Below are 9,389 nucleotides of genomic sequence, written 5' to 3' on the forward strand. Positions count from 1 at the left end.
GCGAGGATGATGCACATGGTGCTGGGAAGACAGGCCCACCAGCTCCTCAGCCTTGTGCCGGGACCAGCGTTTTAGGTCCTCCCAGCGCTTGCGGCATGCCCTAGCACTCCTGGTGTGGACTTCCACTGCACTGCAGCGCTCCCCGATGTTGGCCCATAACCTGGCCCAGGCTGCATTGCTCAGCTGGTGTTCTGGGTCCCCATATAGCTGAGTATATGTGGACAGCACCCCCTCAGCTAAGATGTCTAATTCCCTTTCAGTGAAAGGGGGTGCTTTCTTTTCATAACCCTCAGCCATTTTGGGGCAAATAAGTAAGATGAGAGCAGCAGGATGTCAGAGCATCTGATCTGTGATAGAGGATGACTCAGAATGAACACAATATGGCTGTCAACTTCTTCCTGTGATGTGTTTTCTGTCTCCCACTTCCTGTATTACATTGCCTGTATGAAATAATTTGTTCCGGGTTATTTTCGGAGATTATGGCACGAAAACTTAGTTTCCGGTTCCGGAGCGGCGGGTCCGCACACGCGCATTACGCTCTGAAATCGGAACTTACGTTATCGGGCCGTAAACTCCAAAAATGACACAGAACACATTATTTCACACAGGAAATGTTTTACAGGAAGTGGGAGGCAGGAAATACATCACAGGAAATAGTTGGCAGCCATTTTGTACTCATCCTGATCCATCCACAACCAGTAATCAAATCAACTGCCATCCTGCTGTTCTGTTGTGGAAAAAACTGAAATGACAGTGCAGGTGAGAATCATGAATAACAAAAGGGGGAACAGACCATTTAATGACATTTCTACACGGACGGGGGGCTGACACAACATCAAACCCCAGTTTCATTTTCCCCTACTTTGCATTATGGTACATGTAGTTCATATTGAGTGCTCATTACCAGAGTTGTGTGATGTGTTATGTAACATTGAGATGGAGCAGTGTGAATATATCACAGAAACATTGGTGCCTGATTCACTCATGACATCATCACTCACGATCTGGGCCCATCATTTGTGGGGTAATCAAATCTGTTGAGGGCACAGGCCTGAGTATGCAATGATTATAGCCTTTTGTGATTAAGTGACCCATCCTCATAAGGTCCAGGTAGGTCTCTCAGGACATGTATCGTTTGTCATCTGTGTAAATAGTTGTTTTTAGGGACATCCACTACACTGATCGCTGACATGGGCGCATGACCTGAGGCACACTCCACCTTTTGACTACTGTCAGCAGCTGTGATTTACATGCAGTTAGTGTTGCTTTCAAAGTCGTCTCAGGATGGAATTTATTGACACAGTTGTGTATATCCAAGTTTCATCATTGACAACAGACAGAAAACCACATTTTGTCCATGACACTACAGGTTGCTAATGTGAAAAACGTGGCAACGAGCTGATCACGGACTTGCATGCCCTGACCTCGGTTATGTTTGCAATGGCCTGGTTTCCCAGATTCAGAGCTAGCCGAGGATCCAGAGGTATGTGTAAGCCATGTGTAAGCCATACGTTAAAGCAATGTTGTGCAAAACACAACAGGCTAATATGATCTTGCACACGACTTCTGCGGAGTACAGCAGCACACCCCCTGTACGGTCAAGACATCTGAATCACGACTTCAACAGACCAAAAGTGTGCACTATGATGGCTCGAGTCTGTATGTGTGCCCTATTGTACCTACGCTGAGGTACAGTGTTGCACTGTTGTAAGGGGTGAGGAGATGTGGGGAGAGTGCATACCCAGCTTCGCCTGAGGAGTGAAGAAAGGGCAGTTGGTTACATTTTCATCTTTGATTTGCACAGGACATGATCTATACTTTAGTACATGCAGTGTCGGTTGGGCCATGTATGTAGCTTTATGATTCTTAATGTACAATGGTTAATGTTGGGGGGCATTCAGACATTTCAATAACACATATCCCTCATTTTTAGTGCTTGGTACTTACCCAGTAGCCACATGTTGGCAAATTCTCCCGCAGCCATCTGCCGGGCAAGAGGTGACATGCGGAATATGAAGCTGTCATGGGTACTGCCTGGGATCACTGCATGCACATTAAAGAACCTCCCACTGGCATCACAGATAGCTTGCACATTGATGGAATACCATCGGTGTATGTTGCAGAAGATGTGTGCAATGCGGTGGGGTGGCTGAAGGGCCACATGGGTACAATCAATTGCACCCAGCACACGTGGGAATTGTGCAAGGAGATAGAAATCTCTTGCTGCCCTTTGTCTCATGGCCAGTGTATGTGGCATTTGTGTGTGGTTGTGGGCTCTAGCAGTGATGCATCTCATCTTGCTTGCCTGGGAAATGGCAACCAAAGAACAAAGGGCAACCCCTAGTCACGCAATATGGGTAGAGAAACAGGGGAAATAGAAACCAAGCAAAACAACAAAATATACTCTACCCCTATGATTGAAAAATGTACAAAGTATCATCTATCTAACTCCAAAAAGGATGACACTCAAATTGGAAAAAGAAAATGTGGCATACAAACACATAAAGTCACCATAGAGAAGGATGTAGAGACAGCAAGACACAAAACGATCAATATAACAAAAATATTATTTCCTTTTATTTGGGAATATAGATTTATTTCATTTATTCATGTCACTTTATAATAAATAGATGAAAAATCTTTTTAGTGGATGCTTCCACCGAAAATAATCACATTGGATAAATCATGTAATACAATAATACAGAAATGGAAAAATTCAATAGCGCACAGAAAATACTAAAAATTAGTACAAAGAGGAATATGACACAAAATGAAATGAAAGGAATGAATAAATAACAGGTTCCCAAACCAGGGGAGAGAGGAAAAGGGGACTGTTTTTGATCAAACATACATACACTCAAATGCAAACAGCTCATATTCATACAACATTACATAATTCATTCAAAAAAGACCAAAGACACTCGTGGGCCCAATCCAAAAGCATGGAATGGATGATCCCAGGATACTTTGATGGTTGATCAAGATAGATGTAGAAACACTTATCAAAGTATACAGATAGAATCAATGGGGGTATGACAGGCCCAATAAACAACGCTGACGCGCGTTTCGGTGAGACAACTCCTAATCAGGAGTACCACCTTCTTCAGGGCGTAACAGACCGACCCCCACAGGCTGGGACCTGTAGAAATAAGAAAAAATGAAAAATTAAAGATAAACTGAAAAAATTGACTGAAAAGTAAATAAATCAGATGTATGCATGGACAAAAAGAGAAAAGGCAGAGAAGAAAAAATATTCCCTCGCGGACATAATGTAAAGTGTATGCCACATAGCACAAAAACAAGAAATAAATAAACTCCAACCTGAGTGCCAAAACCGAATAATGAATAGCTACAATTTTCTTTTTAGAGCTATTTAGTTCAAACGTAGACTAACAGATATGTAAAAATACAAATATACATATATATATATATATATATATATACACACAGGCACCTGGAACAACAATAAAGAGAACTGCCAACAAGAAAGGGAAAGATGAAGAAATACCCAGAAAGCGCAAATAAATCAAACAACACATCAGTAAACTTTATGCAGAAAATATACGCACAAACAAAAAAACAATAAGACAACAAGACAAAAAGACAAAAACACACAGGAAGGTACACAGATAAGTGCTTACCTGCGTTGAGATCACGAGAAGAGGAGGGAAGATTTCCTATCGGTAATATTCTAGAGCAGATTCCTCCAATTCCGAGTCGAGGAAAGACAAAAACAGATTTGATACCTAAGACAGAGTAGAGAGATAGAAGAAATGAGCGCCAGCCACTCAAAATCCACATGAGTGGATCAGGGGATGCTATTCAAGAATTAATAGCTTAGTTTATCCTCACAACTCTGCTGGAGAGAACAATGTGGGTGAATAATATATCGGAATGGTTTACCTAGATTCCACGGGGGCTAAAACAAAGCGGGAGTACATCCACCCGCTGGATATAGACAGAAAAGCGATTGGGTTCTGTCCCTATTTCTCCCGTTTATATTTCCGGTTTAATCACCAAGGAAAAGTTCCAAAGGCTGTTTTCGTAGAACCTAAAACCAGAAAGCACACGAGGTGGAAATGTTAGAGAGGGTAGAAAGCACTGCAAGCCCCTTCAAAAAAATGTGATGTAATTCAAAAACGGGAAACGAGACAGTAGCTTTACTACAGTGATCTAATAAGCAACTAGAGTGCTAACATTCTGAATTTATGGCAAATGTGTGACACATCTGAATGCCTTTTTGATGGAATCAAAGTAAAAAACTGAAAGTATTTCCTGCTGAGGAGACTGTAGTAAATGAGGAAATTAGTAAACTTCATAACAAATAAATCTCCCAAAATGGCCACTAGAGACAAAAGAGCCCAAATATAGCCCAAATATCACCCAGATGTAGCCCAAGTATAGCCCAATGACAGAATGTCCCAGAGTGTTCTAACGAACAACTAAACCGCTAACAGTCTTGCTTATGACAAAAGTATGGCACACCTGAAGCCATCTTGATTGGAATAAAGTGGTAACACGTAAAACATTTAATTTACAAAGAAACAAAATGAGGGGGTTCATTTTGCCATAGAAATTATGATTAGTGCTGAAGAAAGAAAAATTAGGGCACATTTGAAGTGACTTCTCAAATCCTCTTCTATTTCATTAAAAAATGCTGATATGCAGACTGAAACATGCACTTTTAATACCAGCAGCAGACTTCCGTGGTGAGCAGTAGCTTTACTACAGTGATCTAATTAGCAACAAGAGTGCTAACATTCAGAATTTATGGCAAATGTGTGACATATCTGAATTCCTTCTTCATGCAATCAAAGTAAAAACCTGAAAGCATTTCCTACTGAGGAGACTAAAGTAAATGAGGAAATTAGGAAACTTCAAAAGAAATAAATCTCCCAAGATGGCCACCAGAGACAAAAGAGCCCAATTGCAGCACAAATATCACCCAGATGTAGCCCGCATGTAGCCCAATGACAGAAGTGTGCAAAACACTTATTTCTTGTGTATTTGCAGTTTTATATATTGCAGACTTGTCAGGTATTGGAGTGCTTTACATGAGCATTGGTTACATCACACAAGATCAAATTCAGTTTGGTTGTAGACATGGGGAGACTAAGTGATTTGACCAGAATCACAGAATGTTGAGCTGAAGCAGAAACTCCAACCTGGTTCCCCAGTTGCAAAGTCTGCAGCTCTGGAAGTAACACCACATCCTCTCCCCTAAGTGCAACATTTAATCAAGTGGTCAACTGGATAAAAAAACATAAAGGTAACAAATAATTTAAAAGTGCTTTGACGCTATTTGAAAACTCAGAAAACATGTCCTTATTTTAGTCTTTTAGAGCAGTAACCATAATTTTGATGCCAATAAGACCCTCTCATATATGTAATTTCTAAAGGAAATGCTCTAGGTATTACAGTTTTGATTACATCAGATGACGTCAGGCGTTCCACACTTTTGTAATAAATATAGAATGTTAGCAATCTAGTTGTTCATTAGGATACTGTTGAGAGGCAGAGGCCAGGGGCACGGACTCTGAAAATTGAAGGCAGGTAGGAGGGTGCAAAGGCAACAATTTAACCACACTGAGCAGGCAGGAAGGGCCGTGGCAGCACAATAGACTATGGAGGGCAGTGGAAAGGGGGGCAGGGGCAACAAACCAACAATACAGGACTTGCAAGAGAGGCTGTGGCAATGTAATAGACCATTGTGGGTAGAAGGAAGAGGCAATGGTAGTACAACCATAAATGCCAACAGACCCGATTTAGCCAGGAAAGGTCCAATGTTTTTAAGCTCAAATGGGCTTTATTTGATCTGTCTCCTGTCTACAATCTTCTCTTTTTCAATGTAACTCAAAGGGGAAAATCAATACCCCAGTTTTTTTTCAAAATCTCCCTCTTACCAAGTTCAAAATGTTCGCAAGTATGGTACATTGGATCATGGAAGGAAATGGGGTAGGGACATGGACTTGGATAACAGAGGACAGGAGGGACATGGAGAGGTGCACCAAACTGACCCTGCAGGGCAGGCATCAGGGTTTGCAGCAGCACAATACACCACACAGGGCATGCGGGACGGGAGTGCAGCACAACAATCCATAGAAAGCAAGAGGGAGGGGACAGGACCATGCACATGGACAACAGAGAACAGAGGGGCAAGAGGCAATGGTAGCTAGCTGACCATAATGGACAGACAGGAGAGAAAGCTGCAGCATAACAGACCATAAAGGGCAGGAGGGACGGATCAGGGGCATTACAATGGAACAGACAAGCCAGGAGGGAGGGAGTAGGGGTCTGCACATGTAAACAGAGGGCTGGGGGCAAGGGGGCAGGGCAGGAGCAGCAAGATAGCCATGGAGGTCAGGCAGGATGGGCACTAGAAGCAAGACACACCATGAAGAGCAACAGTTAGACTGTGATGGCATACACACAGACCATGGAGGGAAGGTGGGAGGGGTTCAGGGGCAGCTAACTGACCACACAGGGAAGGTGGGAGGGGCCATGGCAGCACAGAAGACCATGCATGGCAAGTGGGAGGGTTAGTGGCAGCACAATGGCTATGATGGGCAAGAAGGAGGGTGCAGGGGCATGCACAAAGGACGATGGAGGATAGAAGGGAGGGTCAGGACCTGTGCACAGACAAGAAAGTTTAGGGGAAGGGGCCTCACAACAGACCGCACGGGGCAGGCAGGAGGAGCAGTTGCAGCACAACAGACCAGGGAGGGCAGAAGGGTGTGGCAATACAAAGGACCATGTAGGACAGGAGGAAGAGGATAGGGGCATGGCATGTGGACAGGCAGGGTGGAGGTGGCAGGGACAGGTTACAGTCATCTGACAATGCTAGGCAGGTGGGAGGGGAGTGGCAGCTCAACAGAACACTCAGAGTAGATAGGAGTGGCAGGTCCATGGAACATGGTGGGCAAAAAGGATGGAGCAGGGGCATGCACAAAGACATCGGAGGGCAGGGGGAAGGAGAATAGGGGCAGCAAGCTAAGCACAGAGTTTAAGCAGGAGGTCAATGAAGGGGCATAGAATTGGGCAATGGAGGGCAGGAGGAGTGGACTGGTACATCATACTAAATTGAGGGCAGTGGCAGCACATCAGACCATGCATGGCAGGAGGGAGGAGGCTAGTCCATGGATTCACACAACAGAGGATAGGGAAGAGGGGGATGGGGCAGCAAGCTAACTGTTCAGAGAAGGCGAGTGTTAGGAACTTTATTGTTTTTAAAACGTGTGTCTGTGTGAACTACTTAAAATAGGAACAAGTATGCAGCATAATCTCACTTTTATTCAGGAAGAAGAGGACGTTTGTGACTGTGACTGTGGGCTCACTTGGCAGAAACACCCCCTGACCCTCCACCCCCTATCGCAAAATGTAATGCCCGTGAAAAGGGTAGGTGAACACAGTGTTATATAGAACATAGTCCTGAGAGCACGATTGAAAATGAAAACTAGATATAATGTATGGTATAAACTATGCACCAAAAAGTGTGATATAAGATGAACCGGGCGTGAAATATAATATGCAATACATTGTGCGCAATGACAGATTCATTGGAGAGTGCGAGATAGCACAGGCACTAGCGCGTGCTATGCGATATGCGCCTTGGAGTGTAATATGCACAGGGCAGTGTTGTGTAACCTAACTAGTCTCTAAAGTTGTAATATAAAATATGTGCTGGGGAGTGTAACGTTGCATATGCACTGTGACAAAGATATGGATCCCAGATTGTAATATGTATGGCATAACACTGTGCGTTATAACATAGGCATCGAGGAAGGCACGTTAGATGGGGCAATATAACCCGTGCGAAAACAAGTGTGGCATGACATATTCACGGGGTGGTGTTACAGTGCACATGGGCTAGAGAGTGTCATAGCATATGCACTAGCTAGTGGAATACAACACAGAGGTGTGTGGCACTCAGCAGGCAATGGTGGGTGTAACACAGCATTGGGCTCTGCCAGGAGCGCGCTGTGACTCTCAAGTGATGTCGTCCCCTTTCCAGAGAGTAAAATAAAAAGTATTACACATCCGGCAGTGGATGTGTGTTTTATTAACCGTGAGGGGGATTTCTTGCATAGTTTTGGTCGAATTTTTGTCGAATCCCCTTTGAATGGCTTGGTGTTCATGTGTATTAAATGTGCCCGTCAATAGCTACCCATGTTTGTATAAAGAAACGACAAGTGTGTCTACCGGGATTATGCACGGTAGGGCATCAGACATGTCAGAGCTTCACTTGTGGTGTAAATACATTCCACGTGGATTCATTGTATGCATAGTCGCCTTTTAATGAATATCACGCAAATCGTCATGGTGATAGGTACGTACGGTTTGTCCAGCATGTCCTAGGTGTGTCTATAAATATATATTTTTGAAAAATAATAAAAAACAGTGGCCGGCCCTGGGGATTGGGGTCAAAAAAATATAATTAGGAGTCAGGCCCTGGGGGATGGGGTCATCAGGGCCAATAAATTAGAATAAGAAGGGGAACCACACAGCCCCCCTTCTTAAAAAATTAAAATAAATAAAAGACTGGCATCGTGCCGGAGGCCACGCCCCCTCCTTGCAGCACTCTGCAAACGCGCCCCCTGGCGAGTTGTAAGTTGGGGAATTAATTCCTCTTCAATACTGAGGGTCCCTGAGGGCCAACTAGCCCAACAGGCATCTCCAGTATGCACCAGGGAGCTGAGCTGCAGACAGGTGTTCTGAGGCCAAGCCCCTTTTTACACCTCTCTGCAACGCAGCTCTGTGGCGCTTACTGGAGGTACCTAGTGGTCTAGTTTGACCCTAGGGACCCTTAGGATTCAAGGGGACTTAATCTCTCAACTTAGAACAGCCACAGGGCGCGTTTACACAGTGGTGAAGGGAGGGGACAGGGCATGAGGTGACGTGTGCAAAAACGCACTATGGCATGTTTTAAATTGGGGATATAATTTTCCTTCAATACTGAGGGCCCCTGGGGGCTAACTAGCCCACCAAGTGCTTCCAGTAAGTGCCACTGAGCTGCATTGCAGAGAGGTGGTCCAGCCCGTGCCACTTTTTACACCTCTCTGCAACGCAGCTCTGTGGCACTTACTGGAGGTACCTAGTGGGCTAGTTGGACCCTTGGGACCCTCAGGATTCAAATGAACTTAATCTCCCAACTAAAAACGGACACAGGGCGTGTTTACACAGTGGTGAAGGGAGGAGACAGGGCCTGAGTTAACGTGTGCAAAAACGCCCTGTGGCCTGTTTTAAGAGGTAGTTTTAATCCCCCTGCCCTATTATATACTTGGGGCTTACAGAGGAGGTCATGCTAATCACAGGGGGACCCCAACGCATAATGTTCCCTAGTGTATGTAGGTGTTTTCACTGTATTCTAAGTGTCTTTTAGCACTGGCTCT

General features: G+C 44.4%; 1 long non-coding RNA gene across 1 annotated transcript; it reads right to left on the reverse strand.

The window, feature by feature from the left end:
* Nucleotides 1-2,978: 2,978 nt before the first annotated feature.
* LOC146801681 (uncharacterized) lies at nucleotides 2,979-4,045 on the reverse strand. The gene is made up of 3 exons (XR_014968060.1): nucleotides 3,904-4,045; nucleotides 3,642-3,746; nucleotides 2,979-3,139 (listed from the first exon to the last, which is right to left on the reverse strand). It is a non-coding gene; the product is annotated as an uncharacterized LOC146801681 (long non-coding RNA).
* Nucleotides 4,046-9,389: the final 5,344 nt, after the last annotated feature.

This window comes from Triturus cristatus, chromosome 8 (genome assembly GCF_964204655.1).
Source record: "Triturus cristatus chromosome 8, aTriCri1.1, whole genome shotgun sequence".
NCBI lineage: Eukaryota > Metazoa > Chordata > Amphibia > Caudata > Salamandridae > Triturus > Triturus cristatus.